This window comes from Dermacentor albipictus, chromosome 1 (genome assembly GCF_038994185.2).
Source record: "Dermacentor albipictus isolate Rhodes 1998 colony chromosome 1, USDA_Dalb.pri_finalv2, whole genome shotgun sequence".
Lineage (NCBI taxonomy): Eukaryota > Metazoa > Arthropoda > Arachnida > Ixodida > Ixodidae > Dermacentor > Dermacentor albipictus.
This window is the reverse complement of record NC_091821.1, coordinates 514606198-514626826: the sequence shown is the minus strand read 5'-3', so window position 1 is coordinate 514626826 and position 20629 is coordinate 514606198. Positions and strand designations below refer to the sequence as shown.

Genomic DNA, 20629 nt, shown 5'->3' with positions numbered 1-20629 from the left:
ACTACCAAGGGGCGCAACCTGTGCCGAATCGCCAACGAGGTGGACGTCATTCTGGTCACTGACAAGGCTTTTCCCCCGAGCATAGGTAACTACGTCACCCGGGACTCGACATCCGACCTTGAAAGTGATATTTTCAGTTCAATCCAGGCTGCCATGAGGAATTCAGAGACAAATAAAGGGTGTAAATGAACTCTATTGTGTGTGTTATTTCATCACATGCGTGCACGCCATTTCCCGATAGGTGGGCTACACAGATTCTGTCAAATGTCTGCTCATATGCTGCATCCTGTTGCCAGAATCTCGCAGGCAAGCTGCACTTTGCGGTTACACCGGCTGGGAACGCTTTCTTCAGAAAGCGTGCACTAATTGTACGCTGGGACGTCACAGGGAGTGAGAAAAAGTATGTCACCTGTCTTAACGTATTCTGCATCGCGGGTGACTCATGGTCTGCAAGATTTCTGCAGCACGTCTGGAATTTCGTTTTTGTGAGGCGGCCAGCGGCACTCAGACCTAGCACGAACCAAGCCACATACAACGTACAGTCCGCTCCATTAACCACGCAATGGGCGCATTTCGCACAATTCCGTAAATTAAAGCATTGATAGAACGATGTCAGATGAGGCCGCCTCACAAGTGCTAGATGCCTGACTTAATGCCTACCTCGTAAATTCATTAATATTATTCTTACTCTCCCGATGCGCCCAGCTAAGCATTGTTCAACCCCACCATGCATGCGTGTGGCGAGGAATGCGCGCACTCCTACGTTCTAGCACGTTGATGCAAAGTCAGATGGACACGTGCAGCTCAGGATGAGTGGTGATTATAGTTACTCGCGATTGCAGCTCCCAAGGACGCGTGTTACGGCCGTGTTCGAATGCAAAGTTTCAGCGCTGGTTGTCCGTACAGCTATATGCGGGGCCACGCTAACTGTATAAATGAACGCATCTGGACGCGCTAATATATATAGTAGCACTGCAAATTATCATTGAATTGGCGAGCAGGTTTCCTTCTCTAGTATTCCGGGAGAATTGATATTTATGATAATATGTCAGTGTCAAGAGTCGTAAGATGTTCTCACTATGCCGACGTCGCGAACGCTGATTCTGTTGGACATTGCGCCGGCCTATGAAGACATGAACATGGTAAGCGCCTTCTGCAGTAATAATCAGGTCCAAACACGTGAAAATGAGCTCATGCAGCATATTTGGCCGACAAGCGCAATGTGCCTAGTCCAATTGACAGAATGCTGTTTCTAACAAATGTATTTTTTGAAATAAAAACTGATATAAATGTAGCATGGCTTCAGTCATTCTTCTTCCCGCAAAGACAACATTTGGTCCCGATCTGTATCGTCATCATCCTTACCGCACTGTTGCACTCTGTTCCCGCAAGGCTACAATATTCTTGCGTGCAGTTGTAGCCCTTGGGATGAAGTCGGCGCATTTGATTTCTTATCAGCCGCCTAAAGCACGGTTTCCTAGAGCGCCGTTACATTTCCTCCAGGTGCGTGTGGCTCACGTAAGTGAAGACAGTCTCACGCGCAGCGACCTCAGCGGCGGCACGAGAACTTTAGGCGCGGCTGGCAAAGCTCGGCCGCCCCGCTCTCGCCGCCATCCGTCCGCTGTGGGACACGGGTGCCCGCCGACAGTTGTCGCGGCTTCTGTAGTGAGCATGGAAACTTTCGAAACTTCGAGCCTCTCAGTCTAAGACGAGATAAACAATGGGGGAAAACAATTTTGCCGCGTTGGTGAGAACTCAGCGAACGTGACTCGTGTGCTGTTGTCGAAGGGCTACCCTCCCGACTCCTACTGGCGGTCATATTGGTATCATAGAGAGATGCATTCGAAAACAGCGGAACTCCCATAGAGCCTAGCGGCCGAATCGACTGTAGCTCACCAAGCGGGATTAACTCCTTCCGGTTTCGATATTGGGCGCGCGCATTTTGAACGCTAGCTGGCGCGCGCTACGCCGGCTGCGTTATCGGCGCAGCCCCCCCCCCTCCCTTTGTTTTTTTTTATTTGCTTCTGCTGCTCATTCGCGAGCAGCCTTAATGCGGAATAGTTTATTTCGTTAAAAGGATCGCAAACGATCTTTACAAGCCTCCATCGAATCTGTGCCACGTGCAATTTCATAAAGTAGAGGCAAAGTGCCTTGTAAATGTCTATTTCGCTCTACATAAATGTTTGTTCCGAGTTTTTTGTGCGTTCGTTTAACGTTGTGGCGCCAGATAAGCAGCAGTAGTTCCTGTACGAAGCTCCACCGGACGGGATCAGCTGAAAAATGCCAATTGCAAGCATGTGTTATTTTCGAATTTAGCCCTTATACGAATACTGCGTACAGAGGAGGAGCGTGCGAAAGTGGTAAATAGGTTACATTACAAACAAAAGCAATTGGTTTTTACATGGCGTTCAAAATACCCGCCTCATTCTAAGCCGTACTATAAATTATGAAGAAAACGTGATTTGCAAGCATTCCCCAGTTCCAGGGCATTCCATGCACTTTGAGAGCACAAATGTACAGGCGACTGCGAGTTTCCAAAACAACTTCACCTCAGCCTACGCGATAGCATGCTACGTACACAGAGGGAGCCACAACACAGGCTCTGAGCCAGACCATGCTAGAAGATCGGAAATGCCTCCTACTCGCATTCAATACAAATGCGTGGATGGAAAGCCTCTTTTCAGTCGTTCGGTATGCAGAATTTTCGAGCTCCTTGTTTTTGAGCTCCTCGGCAATATCTATTGCGCGTTTTCCTAACGAAAGCAACACACTCCAGTGTAGTCACTCTTGGCAATCGCTCGTCGCCTCTTTGAGAAACATGAGCGCCGCAAGAAGGTATATGTTGCGCGCCCATAGAAAGCGTCACAAACTTGTCTCACTAAGATTCAGCACACGCCGAACTAACTGTAACCACGGCTGGCTTTCTTTTTTTCTAACTCCGTCACAACCCCAGGCATGGCGAGCGTGCATCAAAAGTATCCCAAAACGAAACTAAATTACAATAATTTTGGAGATCAGAGAATGCGTCAAGAACTTCTCCCATTAAGATTTAGTACACGCGAAACTAAGGAACGCAAGAACATGCCTGGAGCCTAATGACCACGCTACATCCAAAAGAGACGGACCACCGAACAGGCGAACATCACATGCGCAACCAGCCTTGCTGGATGCGCTGGCCCGTCTGGCGCATGACGCGTGCATTTGTCGCTCCTGGCCTGCAGTTAGCTTTCTGCTAGGTAACGCAAGAAAAATAAGTCGCAATCTATAAGTTTATTTGTACGCAAAACTTTTTACTTTTAGGTCTGTAATTTCATTTCACATTCTTTTTTTCCACTGTTCGCGCCAACTAGCGGTTAAGAACCAGCCACCGTAAAAGCTTGTGTTCGGATCGCAACAGTGAGCTCTTGGTGCTTTGGCTAAGTGTCGGGAGGATTTAGTCAAATTTTGTAGAGACCAACTAGGGTTTTAAGATAAATTTGCATTGTCTGGTGCAAAGATAGTGCCACAAATGTCGAAAAGTTCTCCAGGGGACGGCATGGGGCGATCTCCGCCTTGGTCGGCCTTCCTACCAGCTCATCAAATGTCTCTTGAAGCCTTCTTTCGTATTGGAGTGAGCAGCATTCCTGTGGCGCTGGTGCCTTTGCATGGAGGAGCCATCCGGCTCAACAACCTGAAGGCAGTCCAGGCGGAACTTCAGGCGGCAACGCATCACTACTAGCACATCACTGATGCACGACAGTTTGGCAGAGGAGGGATTATTTGCCGTTCACCAGACCAGGCATTTGTTTACAACTTACTTGTGTACTCATCATTTGGATCTATGCAAGTGAATGCCTTCATCTCGCCGCATCTTCCCTGCAGTAAAGGAATAGTTCGTGGTGTAGACTCCTCTTCAAGTCCGGAAGAGACCCTACAAACGCTCTCCCCGGCTTAGGTAATTGCTTTTTACCGGTGCAACAGAATGGTGTACAATACACGTGTCCCTACTGAGTCAGTAATTGCCACGTTTGCAGGTACACCTTGCCCTACCGAGATAAAAGTCCGGCCTCTAATATTCAGAGTGGAACCGCTTGCCTCACGTCCATTAAACTGTCGCAATTGTTGGCGCTATGGTCATAGCACGGGTGGTTACAAATCCAGCCTTCGTTGTTGCGCCTGCGGCGGGAGCCATTCCGCTCGTGATCTCGGCAGAGTCGGACTCTTGCAGCCTCTGCGGTGGAGCCCACAAGGCTGATTGCTGAAACTGCCCTGCTAGAACTCAAAAAGTCCAAATACTGGAATTTATGGACAAAAGGCGCTGCCCACGCCAAGAGGCCATTGCGGCGGTAAAGGAAAGAGCCCATGGTTATGCGAATGTGACAGCACGACATCAAACTGTCGTTGATGGAAGCGGGTCAGAGGTAATCGCACAAGCTATTGAAAAGTCTATGGCTAAAATTATGGAGCGCATTGTAGAAAGCGTCACGGAAGGCTTTAATGGACTGGTATCCTCAAAGTTAGAACAATTATTACCGAGTGCTACAGCCCTGCCATCAAGCTGTGACATGAATACTTGTTTAGCCCACTCAGGAAAATGGGGGCAAATGCGTCCACAACCCATACAGAGCAACCCAGGCCTGTTCCAGGTTCCTCAAACAAGGCCCAGACAACTACTACTAGCCCAGACAACTCTGATTATCAATATAACTCAAACATGGAAATTGACGTCAGGGCACAGAAAAGGTGTTCGCCACTTGAGGCTACCACTTCATGCTCAGTTAGTAAATCCAAGAAAATAGTCCCTGAAGTCAACTCGAAATATTTTGGAGGAGGCTGTGGCATCTGCAGTGCTCTCATGACTGGAAGGTATATGTGGGTGCTGCAGTGGAACTGCAGATCAGTATTCGCTGCTTCTACTGATTTAAACGTTATATTTTCTGAAATTTCTCCAGGTGTAATATTATTGCAAGAAACCTGGTTATCCCCTGAAAAATAATTTTCTCCGCGCAGTTTTAGGTCCTTTCGCCTAGATCGCCCGTCTAGAGGTGGGGGTCTATTAATTGGGGTTTTAAGCAAGTTTTGCCATAGGGCAAATATAGCATTCCAGCCGATGTCTCGAGCATATGAAATTATAGCTGTAGAAAATACTCTCCCTGGCAGTAGGCCTTTCTCGTTGGTCACTATATACTTTCCCTCGGGTGTGCAGGATACACGCCCGCCAGATTCGGTTATGGCAAAATGCGGTGAAAACGTTTTGCCAGGTGACTTCAACTCTCATCATGTATCGTGGGTATCCAGGACAGACCTGTGTGGAAAGCGTCTGTGGGACTGGGCAATAACAGATAACTTGTGTCAAAATTAGGCATCAGTTACATTTCTTCGCGGACAGTTTAGATCTGAGCCGGATCTTACATTTTCAGGTCCAGGTCTTTCCACATCCGCATACGAAATGGTGAATGCCGGGACAACAAGCGATCATTTTCCAGTTGTGTTTGAAATGTTAGGTCCGCCGTCCACCGTGGAGGCTCGAATCGACTCTTTTATGGATTACCATACTTTAAAAAAAATGCTTGCAGACCACTTTCAAGTCAATTGAAAATTCGCCATTGAAAGCTGAAGATATTTGCTCAATCATGGATAGTTCGCGCAAATGATCAGAGTTGCAGTTAAAGGCACGGAAAAACACTGCTTCTACAAATTAGTGGAATGAAGATTGCTCGCGGGACTACAAGCGACGTAAAGCTGCATGTGAACAACTCAAACATAACCAGTCTCCGAAACACCGGAGCAACTATAAATTTATTGTTAAAACATTTAAAAGAATGGTGTCTAAGGCAAAAGACGATTACAATGTCCGACATTTCGAATTGCTGTCAAAGGCAAATAATAAGCATGCTTTATTTCGGTTTTCAAGGTCTCAAAAAATTATTCCACGCACCTCGTACTGAGAGTCGGTAGCTTTAACCACCAGTGAAAAAGCTGACTCTAAATGTAATCGCGAGAGCGTTAGAGACCCGATTCGCTACCTCTCTTCCCTTCTCTCCTAATTGACAGGACGCTTCGGAAGATTTCGAAGATTTCCTGTTTACCAGCTGCAGCCACAGGTCCCGATGCCCTTATGAAAATGACTGTTGAAATGTTGTTGGCATATTGTTGACGAATTGTTGACTCAATAGCCTTTCAACAATACCTCAACAAATATTGAAACCACAGAGCAATAATTCAACAGTAAAGTTGTTGGGCAGTTCACAACAAAAAAGTCGTTGACTAAATTCTGTTGGTATATTGTTGAATAGTGTTGAGTATTATTGAGCCATTGTTGAGTAGTTTTCAACAATAAAGTCGTTGACTAAATTCTTTTGATATATCATTGAATAGTATTGAGTATTATTGAGCCATTGTTGAGTAGTTTCCAACAATAAAGTCGTTGACTAAATTCTGGTGATATATTGTCGAATAGTATTGACTATTATTGAGCCAATGTTGAGTAATTTTCAACAATAAAGTCGTTGACTAAATTCTCTTGACATATAGTTTAATAGTATTGAGTATTGAACCATTGTTGAGTAGTTTTCAACAATAAAGTCGTTTACTAAATGTTGTTAACTTATTGTTGAATAAGATTGAGTCACGAGCAATATTGAGTTTCGAAGTATATGTGAAAAACACACGAACATACGTATGAGTGCGTTTTTTGCATATATATGTTGCTTTACTGATCACTTGTCACCATTGCATATATACAGGGTGTTGTTTCACGTTACCTGAACCATAGATGTATATACACGTGTTTGAGCTAACTTTACTCAGAGTTTAAAAATATGCCGATGCACCATAAGACGATGTGACCAAATGCATGTTGCTCACTCTTGTATGTGTTACGCTATTCTTGTATTTTTCCTAAGTAGTTAATTAGTCAAGAAAATTAGCCATTCTGAAGGAACAAAGTTAGGCGAAAAATTCCAATTAGAAAGTTCTAGAGCACTTTGTAAAACGTCCGATTAGGCCATTTCTAACTTTCTATCTATTAAGTGTTATTGTTTTTCAGCTTACTGCGGATGCCCGCGAAATACAAAAAATATCACCTGACATACCCGCTTGCGCGCCGTGCTTGCAGCGCTCTCAAACGAGCATACCATCGAGCAGGGTGTGCTGCCGCTTAAAAGGCGACAGGGCAGTGACGAAGGCGTTGGCTGAGGTATTATAATTGACGCCAGCGACGTGCTTCCGTCGCTGCGGTTCATGATGGCGATAAGCAGACGAGTGTTCACACCGGTTAAATGGTATGTTTTCGTATGTGCGCGGAAGGCTTAGGAGCAGTGCAATCACGACTCGCAGGCGGGCATGTCATGTGGTGCTTTTTGTATTTCGCGAGCATACGCAGTAAGCTGAAAAACACTAATGCTTAACACATAGAAAGACAGAAACGGTTTATTCGTACGTGTTGCCAACTGCTCTGCAACTTGCTAATTGGAATGTTTTTCCTAACTTCCTTGCTTCAGAAGTTGGTTAATTATCCTTGACTAATTAGCTAATTAAGCAAAACACAGAAATAGCGCGACACGCTACATACCAAAGGGAGCAACATGCATCTAGTCGCGTCGTCATAGAATGCATAGAGTTTACACTCGGCCTAAAGTTAGCAGGAAGAAACACCCTGCATATATATATATATATATATATATATATATATATATATATATATATATATATATATACATATATATATATATATATATGCAGTTTGAGAAGACAAACGTCTCTACTAGCAGTGACAAACAACCGATGATTGGACGCATCCTGCATTTCCATCGGCGTCCATTATAAGGGGGCAGTGCCCTGGCTGTGTGTTAGGAAACGGCATTGCATGCCTCCATGTTAAATATGGTCAAGGTGGCGGAGAACGTTAACAAAATTCAAGTCTGGGGTTTGACGTGCCAGATCCACGCTTTGATTATGAGCCGCACCGTAGTAAGAAACTCCATATTTATTTTCACCATCTGGGGTCCTTTAACCTGCACCGAACGCACAGTACACGGACGTTCTTGCATTTCACCTCCATCGAAATGCAGCCGCCCCGAGCGGCATTAGATCCCAAGCACTCGGGTTATTAGCGCAACACCTCAGGCCACTATGCCACCATGGCGGGTGCGGCGGATAAAGGAGTGAACATCGGTTTTACAGAGTGCGTATCGCTTAGATGTTACCCGTTAGCACGCACAGAACGAAACGAAAAGCTTGGCTGATATGTATGTCATCGTGCTCATATTTCACATGGAGGCCACATTCTTTTCTGTGACGTAGACGGGGTGCTGGCGAATGTGTTGGGAATCTGCTCGGCCACCAAGCAGAATCTGCGCTGCTATACGTTCTCGGTGACAAATCGCACAGCGCAGAAGCACACACACAAATGTTTAAAAGAATGGGACGACAGACCGCCTGCAGTTTGCTGTGACGTCGAAATAAGAAGCACAAACAGCGACTTTTCTGTACTTTTCTGGTCAATAGTTCAGTTCGCATGGTTGCGGCACGCATTACTTTTTTTTAAAATCCAAACGACGAAAACTGTGCGCGCACAAATTAGCACGGCGTTTGCGACGTTTGAATTTGGCGCCTTTTCCCGCGCACTCCATTAGCTCCGGCCGGTGCACCGCGTTACTGCGCCAAAGAAAGTAGTTCATCAAAGAAGTGAAGCAAAAAACTTTCATACACATGCAAAGCGCAACAATTGTTCTGTAATAACATGACATCACAGAATTTGTTATCAACTAGTACAATTTATGATAATATAAGCGTGTATTTGTATGAGTGTACATGTATGATTGCGCGTTTGCGGTGTTGGTGCTTGGAGCATTCCGGCGAGTTCGTGTACGCTGTTCGCTTGAAAGCTTCCTGCTTTTCTGCGTTCTTTGTGTGCTTCGCTGTGACATCTTTGGAATATTCCTGCGTGTTGCTCGCTTTTATGGGCTTGTTGCCTCGAAGATCGCCATGATCGCCTCCGACTCAGCGTCATCAAAGGTAAGTTGATGTTTCGAATTCCCCTTGTTCGTCCATTGCGAAGCGGTGTACGGGAGCCCGGAAATGAGTTCAGCGCCTGTGCGTGTTTTCCGCGGGCCTCTTTTCTAGTTTTCATTCCTAGCACTATCCTTCCGTTGCGAGAATTGGTTGTACAGCACTAGATTTGTGATATATAACGTGGAGCTTTGTCCTGGTTTAACTTTACTCTCCGCTTGTGGTGACGTAAGGCAGCTATGTGGTGCCAGCTAAAACAGGGCTGTTGTACGCCATGATTTCTGATACGGTGTTCGAGCACCGATTGAGTTAGCCTTATTAATGAGCGCATAACAATGTGACCTGAAACCATCCGATCTGTACTGTAATCGAAGATATTTCGTTTGCGCCACGCTAGTACAAGGCGTGTGAGTGAGCTGTAGCAACAAAGGGGGGGGGGGGGGAGGGTGGCGGTGGGATCAGCGAAAATGTATTCTGTTGCGCTGTTCCCTTCAGGATCGAGTGACACCGCGGTGTCTGTCACGCCGTGCGGCCGACGTTCGCGCGACCGGAAAACACAGAGGAGGCTGTCTCGCAATAATAAAAAATTTCAAGTGTGTACACGCGATTCTATGCTATACGTGACATACAATAGGGGTGATGCCACAGAGTGCTGCGAAATCACGGAGTTATACGCCTTGCCAACCGCGTGTGTTTTGTTTTCCACCTGTTAGCGCGTATTCAACTTTCTTTTTTTATCTTCTCCGTTCGGTGCCATCGAGTGCTTCGCCCAAACGGCTTCGCGTAGGTGCTCTGCATTCACGGAAAGGCAGATTTCATGGCACTCCAGGTCCTACTTTACTGGGATAGAACATTAAAGAAATGTAACAGCGTGAAATTTCAGCTTTTCGCACTTTAGTAACTGATTGATGTAACAAAGTTTTAAAATCAGTAAAGGAACGAGATAAATGCCTGGCATATCTGCCTTGTCGTCCCACTGTGTTTCGAGGCGGCATGTATATGTTATCGGCAACATAAACATCAATAATTAGCATTGTTTCTTGTGACCATAGAAGTAGCTAGTTATGTCGAAAAGCCATTTTTGCTTTGAATCCGAGCACTACACAGTGAGCAGATTGAAAGGGGAGCGCATCGTTGTGAACTAAATGACGACGCTTTGCCACAAGCTTGGAATAATGTTTTTTGTCGAAAGAGCAGGTCTGTGAAATTCTTTCTTTGAGTGTAAGCAAAACTTCAGTAGCATCAGGTAGACGGGGAGTAAAAGAATGTAACACTGGGGCCTTATATGAAGGAGCTGCCTTTAATATGTGGCCATAACAGTTAAGTAGATGCGTGGAAATAATTTTTAATATAAGTAGAGGAATGTGAAATAAATTATTTGACAAGCTCACACTGCCATTGGCAAGAGCAGCCACACTTTCGTGTATTCGATGACTAGTCATTTGTATCTGTCCATTTATGTCAGCCTAATGGTCCATGTAGCTCTTTTGATTGTCGCTTTTGCTGCATCGTGGCTTCACGTTTTAATACTGACATCTTTTTTCAGATTCAAAGTGAGCTGGGAGACGCCCCAGCTGGCACGCTAAAGGTGAATTCTTTGGTCATCCATTCTGTAGCGTCACCATGATCAAATACAGTGATGCCGTGAAAATGTATTGCAGGAAGCAGGAAAAAAAACATTGCTGATGCAACTGCAAGGCATTTGCTCCAGTGATCAATTGGTGCAGAGTGCCTTCATTAGGAGACATGGTGCCTTTAAGCACTCAGCTGAAAGACTTAACAACTGCACCGGGACTGGGAGTGAATTCAGTGTGAACATATTAAATGCAGAATGTGTCTTTTTCAGTGTATATGCCTGATATGAAACTTAGTGTGGACATTAGTGGTCTACATGAGTGAACATCTTTATAGTTTTACCAGAACGAAGGTATAATGGCCTATGTCATACAGCAGTGCACTGCTAGATGTATCAAACCAGAACAGCGGCACCCTTCGAGAAAGTTGGCTGAAGAACGAGCAATGATCGGGGCTTTCTGCATTTCAAGGGCCAAATTCCAAAAAGATTGATGCCGAGCTGGATGGTGCGAAGTGCCGGTCACCACATGCTCTATCTTGGCATTATGTCTTGTTAAGATACAGAAATTGCATCACTGCTCATAAATTGGAAATTGGAAGGTTGAGGGGAAGTGGAAGGGCTCCCCTCTGGAGCAGCCAGTGCATGCCCTTTGCTATACTGATAATCCTACCTTAATGAGAACCAGTGATGCATGTTAACCTATTACGCAGCCAAGTGCATTCCTTGTTTTGTATTAAGGGGACACTAATGACACCCTAAATGAATTTTAAATAAAGCATCGTCTTAAATAACTACTTCTGTAAATTTCTTGGTAGTTGCTTGATTATTAGAGAAAATAAAGCTCAAAGTTTAATTTTCTGAGTATCGCCCCAAAATCTTCGTGCTGACACCTCATTGTCACATCATGGATTCCAAGTATTTTTTCATACTTTGGTTGTATTGGTTCTGTAAATGTTCCTGACGCTTTTTATTTGGGTTTTTGGAATATGATGAAGAACATTTTTATTTGTAAAAAAAATTGCTACACCTGAACAGACGTCATCTAAATCCATGACGTCACAGCAAGCGGGTGTGGTAACTTCAAGACAGCACTGCCACCAATCTTTCCTCTTGCTGCTTTTACAGTTTACTCGGCCTCTTGTCACGGTATGAGTGAATCTCTTGAATTGTAGGAAGGTCATGTACAGATACATCTAAAATAATTTTTCTCTATAGTGCTTTCATGCCGTAGTTGCTTAGGGGTGTTGGCACAGCTCCGCTAAGCACGAGGTCACAGGATCAAACAACCGCATTTTGATGGAGGGTAAATACAAAACTGCCCAGGTACCTTGCAGCCTAATTTAGTAAAAATTAGTCCAGAGTTCCCCACTATGGCGTGCCTAAACATCAGATTGTCATTTTGGCACTTAAAATGCCAGAATTTAATTAATTTATATTTCTTTAGTGCACCTTTAAGCTGTAGAATTCATGATCTCTGCAAAAACTCATGCTCAAAGTATTCTCCATAAAGATTAAATAAACAGTAGATATAAGTGTCTATTTATATATTGAATTGTGGTGATACGTGATGACTATTAGAACGGTGGTACAACAAGACAGATAGAATTGTAATACAATGTGTGACGGCACGATGATGCACGTCGAGGAAATGACCGAGTCTCCCTAGAAGTCCCTGACATGGACATCAACTGACTGTCCACAAACTTCTGAGTTCACTCCGTGATCTTGTGCAGCCTGTGCTTTGCGAGTCGATTAATTTAATTGAGGTGGTGGTTGGCACATACTGTCCTTGCAACTTATGTACATTTCATACAGTGGAGTGGAATCCTCACACATTACATCTGGAGCACAGCAAGTGAACATGATGTGTAGTGGTAATCTTAGTAATGATCGACAATCATGTCCCTCTTCGAGCTCCTAATGCTGCTTGCCAACACAAGCAGCAGCAGTTGCCCAAGATAGCGGGAAAGAGATTCATTGAAAAGTGGCATATGCCCAGGGTCGCATAACCAGTCACCCAAGCTGTTCTGACGGTTGATTTTGAACTCTTCCCTCAACATAGCAGCCCAATCTCCCCATTAGACCATGGGCTACCTATTGACACAAATGGATGGGAAAATAGAGACCTGAAAATATGAAGTATCCTAAGAATGGTAATCACAATAAATAGTACTAGATGTGCATTAGCTCAAGCTCTTGGGCCAGTTGGTGCATGATGAACTTGAAAAAGGGGGGTACCAGCAAAACAAAGGACGCGCACACACGGAAGAGGCGTTAGACAGGGAGTCCGTGTCCAATGCCGTTTCCTTGTGTGCGTGTCATTTGTGTTTCGCTGGTACTCCCCTTTTTCAAGTACTAGATGTTTGGATACTTTGGTTTATTATTCTTGTTTGTGCTGGATTGTTCTTCTGAAACGTGGCATCCGCACAGCATAAGAAGCTTGTAAGAAGTCCAGTTTAGCATTCTAGATTTGCAACAGGTACTTTTTTAATTTATTTGCAGTAGGGCTGTTGTGTGAATGTGCTTGAAAGGCTTAAAACTGTTTTGCTAACATTTACTTAAACGTGCAGGTTCACATAGGTTGAAGGAGTGCACATTGAGAAGGTTATCCTGGCACAGCTTACCATGGCCTGCCATGGTGGACCAGGAAAGTTTGCAAGGGCCTTGCTTCACCATGTGTTCACAGAGGAGGAGCTCATGGGCCATTTGGCCTTTGGAAATAACACCAAGGGGCAAAAAGGGCTCTTGACCCCACCAAGGTCAGTGCTGTTATAGGCAAGTACCATATATCCTTTCTGGTTGCATTTTTACATTCACATTTTTTTCTAAAATTATGAACTTGCCATTGGCATAACAAACGACTTTCAAGTAGCCCGTGTGTGCAGTTGTGTGCTACGATAGCCTACTATTTGGAATGACTGTTCATATGATCATAAGTGCGTAATGCCGCCATACACAAATGCTTCTAAAATTTGAAAGCTGCCTTCACTGCTGAAAGTTTTTAGTGGCTCCACCACATAACATGAGCTGCATTGGCGCATTAGCAGTGCTACATGGCTGTCATTGCAAGGAATAGTTGTCTGTGAAGCACGCTCCAAATCTATTGGCATGGACGACATGTTTAATTACCCTGAAAGTGTTATTCTAATACACGAATTGCGGAGAAGCTATGCTCAAGTGTGGTTACTGCTCAGCTCGAGCAGGAGCACGTTCACCAAATTGCAGAAATCAAAACAGCTCTCCAGGTTCTGAGATGTGAAACAGTAGATTCACCAATTTTAACAGACCACATCGAATTAAGGTTGCTCCTATATTGAAGGAGGTCCATGTGATGCCAGACAGCAGCCTTTTAGCAGAGGGAACCTGAGTGGTGTGGCAATTTTCTTTTGGTTGTTTCAATCAAAGAAACAACATGGACAGAGTTGCAAGCATTGCTGTCAACAGTACTACGTTTAGTGGGCGCTTACTCATTCTAAGCACTTTACCTATGACTCGTATTTATTAACGCACACTTTATCACTTTGTATTCTAAGATATGAAAAAAAATATTTATGTGGCTTTTCCCCATATACTTCAATAAATTGAAAATAGGCTCTTGGGGCCTAATGTATAAAGCTTCTTACAGTCCATCAGACATGTCCACTACTCCCATTCTGAAATTGTTAGAATTGATTCCTGCTTCCTTACTTCACCTACCTTTTAACATGGTTATTATGAACCATTGCCAAGTAGATTATGGGCTTAAAATAATCAAAAAGATGAATGGGCTTTTCTGTCGCTCTTGTTTAGCCCGTTGAGGGTCACATTTTGGGGAGAAATATGCCTCTCTAATTTAGGAGTTAATATTTTTTGTGGTTTGCAAATGCTCAAAACTTTCGAATTGAATAGTGTCCTATTCAATTTAGTCTTTGAATGGTCACTATTTGTAAATGTGAGTATTCTAATATTTCGAAACACCAATAAAACATGAAATTTGAGCCAAAGTACGGTAAATTTTCACGTCCAATAACATAGTATAGACATAAAACGTAAGAACTTGTAAGAATAGCAGACCAGGCTATATTACTTAAGTAGCTGTACTTTAGAGGCTGTACAGCAATCATTTATGCTTACTGAAGAGTCCTGTGCATGTGAAGAAACCTTTTGCTGCTCCATTTGTGCTTTTAATAAACAGCTCTTCATAACATAACAATGACAGAAACTTGCAAACATTAATAATACTAGGTTGTGAGCCTCATCTTACATTAATTGTGATATCAGCTGTTCATTATTCAGAAGCTATCCATTATTTGATTTGCTTCTAGCATTATTCGGTTCAGCCTCAAAAATCACTTCGTGCACTCTTAATATTTTTATTGCAGATTTAAGTTCTTCAGAGTGATGTTCCGAGAAAATGAAGTGGTAAATAATATTTTTAAATAACGATGAAGTGGCAATACCATTTCAGTATTTGCAGTTTTAGATGTTTTATTTTTTTATGCAGGATAAAGCAGCATAATTTTTTTGTGTAATGAAACTTACAAAAACTTGTGGCAACACTCCCAAATTACTGCAATGACAGACACCAAAGAGCTAAGTGAAAATGAGTTTTGGAGAAACCCATGGAGCGACAGCACTTTAAGAATATTTTCTAGAAGCCTCAGAAGGTTGCAGCACCTCCAGTGGGATGCTAGGCAACACTTTGTTCTGAAACGGCAAATTTTTTCAGAACGTTCCGTCACAGCCACAGATGTACGGCAGTAAACCCTAAAAGGGTTAAGAAGTCAGTCCTATGGCATATGGCTCTTAAAAGACAGCATTTCTTCGTATCTGTCACATTCTGCATGTTTCATGCTAAGCAGCTTGGTGCACAACTACATGGAATCCTCATTATAACAGTAATTCAATCGTTGAGGCAGAAAACATACTTTGCTGTAAGCAGTGTCTTCTTTAATGTAGAAAGTCCTAAGTTATTGTAAGGCGTGAAGTACATTCCGATTGCATGTGAACTCAGGAAACCTAACTTCAAATGAAGCTACACTCAATTGTAGTGACATGACAGTATTGTATTTGGAGCATGGAAAAGCACAGTTAAATGCTGCACATTTTAATTATGAAAGTTACAAGAAATAATTTAATTGTCAGTTCAGGTTTATTTATGAACAACATGAATTTTTTTCACCATTTTGTTTCTCAGCAAGCAAAGTTCACATCTTCGACATTGAGGATATTCGTAAAGTTATTTTGCTACAGTGTTTTGTTCCTCTTTGCCCTTTCCTGCATTTGACACTTAGTGGAGTCCCGTGCCACACAGAATCAATTTAAATGGTCATGCTGCAAAGCTGTACCCATGGAAAGTTGGAATTAAGCTACACAAATACATAAATCAATTTCATTATAACAAGGGCATATTGCATGCCATTCTTTTGCATGTAGAAGTTGCTTTTTAAAACTTGTTCTGGCTTCTTGTTGTTGCAGGCTTCACGTGTCACAAGTTTCCTGGTACCAACATGCCCTATGTAAAGAACTCTGGCCTCGCTTCTCGCATGGGACCAATAGCCTCTCAAGAGCCCAAGTTGGACAGCTCAAACCAAAACACAAGTGTTGTGCTTTTGTAACTCTCGACATTTTTATGTTTTATGTTAGTCTCCTGAAGGGCTCAATTTGGATTTCTCAAATGAGCATACAAATGTTGTGCCTTTCTATGCCTTGACATTTTTATGTTAATTTTATTTATGCTAATTATGCAAGTCTCCTGAGAAGCCCACATTGGATTGCTTAATCCAGAATACAAGTGCTGTGCTTTGTTATAGTTCACTACATTTTTATGTTAGTTTTTGATATGGTTCCAGTAAGGATAGTGTTTCCTTATTAATATATTTTTTAAGTATCTTAAGTCATTTCATGCCAAACCACCCAATTTTGTCAAGAACTGTTCCACTATGGCAAAGCATTTCAAGTTTGCTTGATTTTGAGTAGGTACAATAAGAAAATTTTTGAGAAAATTTGCTTTCATACATACACTTGAGTCATTCCAGGGCAACCAACCAGCGTTTTTTTGACCATCACAGATATAGTTGAAACTCCGAACTCTTGCTCCCCATTTATTTTCCTTCGCAAAAATTTTTTTGAATTTTGGCAAAAATTTATTGTTCTTGCCCAGCTAAGCTAGAAGGCACTGATACACGTTTCTTTTGAAAGGGAAATTGTATGATCCAGATATTCAGATGATGTTCATGTCAAGAGACAAGTGGTGTGACTGCCAAAATTTGCAAAGTTTGAATTTTCTTCTAATGTAGGGAAATACAGAAGGCACAAAATAAATATAAAATCAGACTGGTTGACTTGGGATAGCTGCAAAATATTTCAAGCCTTGTAGGTTCAGTTGATCAGCTAAAAAAACTGAAAGTTCCAATTTTTTGCAAGAAGCTATGTGTTGAAGGTAAAAAATTAGCTTTGGAGGTTGGCACAAAAGTATGTCGCCCATCGTTACACAGCCCTACATGTCTGCTATGCATGTGACAAGTAACAAAAAGGTATTCTTTAAGTGCAATAAATTATTTTCTCTAATGTTCATTTGTGGATCACACATACAGCATAAATATAGCATAAATATATGAAGCCATGTCAGCTAGCAAGGAAAGATTGTTAATATAATTAGCCACAAAAACTACTCAACAAACTGACTGCCTTTTTTATCATTGCGAAGGCAGGTGACGTCAAGCGCTACAGCTGCAGTCTCAACTTGTATTTTTTTAACATGAATGCAAAAAGTGGTCGCCAGTGGTGTCTGACCACATCAGACTGAACAAGGCAAATATGACTTTTATAGGTGAACACGTTCTGGCTCTGAAACAGTGGTAGCAAACAACACCACAAGAATTTGTTCACACTTATGTAGGTTTTCAGTCTTAATTATGAAGGTGTTTTCTACTTGCATCATCATTGGGCTCCAGGGAGCAGGGCACGAAGTGTCCTGCTCCCTCTGTGTTGCATTGCAGTGCGACATGCCCTTTAAAATGCTTTGTATGAACAATATCAGCGCTCTTCCTGGATTTACTGTCTATATAATAGCCGATATTTCTTTTTGTAAACTGCATGAAAGATATCTTTTAACACTGCAGGATTCCCTCACATATTAATACGTACGAGGTCTGTTAGAAAAGTATTTGACTTTTTTTTGCAGACACCTGATGAATATGAAACAAGCGCGTTTTCATCAGCCACCCTTGAACCTTTTCGCGCATGCACGAATTTTTTCCCGCCTGCCAATAGCGTGAATTGCTGGGACGCAGCATTTGAATGAGGTAGTACACAGTGCTCTCGTCGTTTTTTTATTGCAAGGAAAATGGCGGAGCGACTGGAGCAGTGCTACTGCGTCAAATTTTGCCAGAAACTGGGCGACAGCCACGTGGAAACCATTCGGAAGATTCAGACTGCTTTCGGTGACTGCGCTATGAGCAGCACACAGATTAAGGAGTGGTACAACCAGTTTAAAGACGACCACGCATCGGTGGAGAGCGAGCCACGCTCCAGTCGGCCATCAATATGCCGAAATGACCAGGTCATTGCCTAAGTGAACCCTGTGGTGATGCGGGACCGTCGTGTGACTATCCAAGAAATTGTGGAAGAGGTGGGCATCATCACATTTTATCCACATTCCATTATCACCGAAGATTTGGCCATGAAGAGATTTGCCCCGAAATTCGTTCCCAAGCTGCTCATGGTGGAGCAAAAGCAACTTCGTGTTGAAGTCTCACAGACATGCTGGATTCCACAAACAGTGACCTCAACTTCACGAACACCATAATCACTGGTGAGAAGTCTTGGATGTATGTTTATGACCGGGAAACCAAATCCCAGTCATTACAGTGGAAGCATTCCACGTCACCAACCAAAGACCACTAAGTGCGCATCAACGTTAAAGTGTTGCTGACTGCTTTCTTTGACTCCCGCAGTGTGGTACACCACGGGTACGCACCACAGTGTCAAACAATCACTAAAGACTACTACAGGGATGTCCTCCATGGCCTATGTGATGCTGTGTGGCGCAAGATACCAAAGTTGTCAACAGGAAATTGGCGCATCCATCACGACAATGCTTTTCTCGCACTTGATTCAGACTCTTTTGGCGAAAAACCAGACTCCTGTAGTTCGACAGGCTCCTTACTCTCCTTATATGGCCGCCTGCGGCTTCTGGCTATTTCCCAAAATCAAGAGGCCATTGAAAGAAGCACAATTGCAGACAAGAGAAGACATTATGGCTGCAACGACAGCTGAACTAAACTCCATTCGGAAAGAGGCCTTCTCGGAATGCTTCTAACAATGGCAGCACCGCTGGGAGAAGTGGCTGGAGTCCCAAGGAGACTACTTTGAGAGTGATTAGGTTTCCAACGCTCCAGTTATCCCAGTTTTTTTTTTTTCTTCAGCCAAAGGTCGGATACTTTTCTAACAGACCTCGTATTGATATTTTATGTGTAATGGCTGTATGGTTTACCTGGCCCGCACCAAACACAAGCCTCGTTGCGTTAGAGCATGTGTCCCTTGGCAATAAAATGCAGACACTAACACCGCTTCTCTGTCATCTGTGTGGAGACGAAGCCAGCTTTGTGGTCTGCATTCCCAGCCGGCAAGCAGTGCGCACATCCGAGAAAAGTCGGTGCTGACAAAATTTCAAAAAAGAATTTCTCGCATTTAAAAATAATGCCTTTTTTAACTTCACACATGCATAGCAGACATGTAGAGCTATCCAATAATGTATCACATACTTTTTGGCCAACCATGAAAGCTGTTTTTTCCTTCAACATGAAGCTTCTTGCAAAAGATTAAAATTTGTTTTTTTTTTACAGGCGATTAGCTGAACCTTCAAAGCTTCACATTTTTTTGCTATACTATGTCACCTGGGCTACCATTCTGTATTTAATTTCTGTCCTGTGAATTTTCGTTACGAAAAAAAAAAAAACTAACGGATTGCAATTTGACTCATTTTTGCCGGTGCCGAAAGCAATTGAAGTATTGAAATAATTAAAAAATTGGCCATTTTGGCAGTTGCAACACTTCACCATATTTCCACGCACACCATTTGAAGGCCTCGATCAATACAATGTGCATTTGAAGAAGAATGTTGATTGATGTCCTCTAGCTCAGCTGAGCAGGAAAACTAAACTGTCACCAAAGTGCTACAAAATATCTGGCAAAAATAAATAAAAGTGGGTAACGAGTTTTGAACTCTAGTAAACATATAGTAATGTTTCAGCTATATGTGTGCTGTCAAAAAAACGCTGGTCGATTCGGCATGGAATCGCACACCTGCAAGTGCATCTGTGCCATTGTCAGAGTTCAATAAAAACTGCATTTGACATAACTTTGTAAAAATAACTTATTGCTTTCTAAAATACATGAGTAAAATTAATAGGTATAAGTCGGCTTAAATTTAAAATGCAACGAAAGATCTCTGGTAATGGCATGATGTGCCATTCATGTTTGCATGAAACCATATCTTTTTCTGAATTCTTTGGTTATTTTTTTGTGGCAGTGAATAAAATTGTAATGGAACTCTCACAAGGAGTAACTTTGATTCCAGCACATCACTAATAGCTGTTTTTTTTCCATATAAAAATCTGAAGTAGTTAATATGAATAAGTAGCTTGATATGGAATGACCTGCGCAGGAACGTTATCATGGCGGAAAACACAACTGGATCATGCAACAGCAATGCAGCATAATAAATTGCTCCCATCAGCATCACTTATTGTGATTGCCATGTTTCAGAAGTATGTAACGTTTACCGAAATTGGCACATACCATTCAAGCAACAAATAAGGATTGTACAGTGATCCTTTTTCAGTTTTACAGATCTTTAAGTTGTCTGTGCCAGGTAGCATAATTTTTTTTCTTGAGCTGGATTATTCGGAGGTGGACATTACTAGCACAAGAAATGGAAACATTAAACTGATTCTCATAAATTTATTAATTCACTTATCACATCACGGCACATATTTCAGTTTGCAAATTGTAGCCAGTGATTTTGAAAGACATATTCACTTGAAATTAATTTCCAGGATGACACCAGTTGCGAAATTT

The 20629-nt window shown here is 42.7% G+C and overlaps 1 protein-coding gene and 1 long non-coding RNA gene across 5 annotated transcripts in view; one reads left to right on the top strand and one right to left on the bottom strand.

Annotated features, from left to right (window-relative positions):
- Positions 1 to 20629, bottom strand: part of Duox (dual oxidase) — a 448965-nt gene that overhangs the window by 357391 nt on the left and 70945 nt on the right. The gene's annotated exons all lie outside the window — the stretch shown is intronic.
- On the top strand, positions 8830 to 19855 carry LOC135905983 (uncharacterized). 2 transcript variants are annotated; one of them, XR_011511600.1, is made up of 4 exons: positions 8830 to 8997; positions 10538 to 10579; positions 13138 to 13326; positions 16025 to 19855. It is a non-coding gene; the product is annotated as an uncharacterized lncRNA (long non-coding RNA). The 2 variants fall into 2 exon arrangements; XR_010565576.2 differs by having other exon boundaries at positions 13138 to 13342.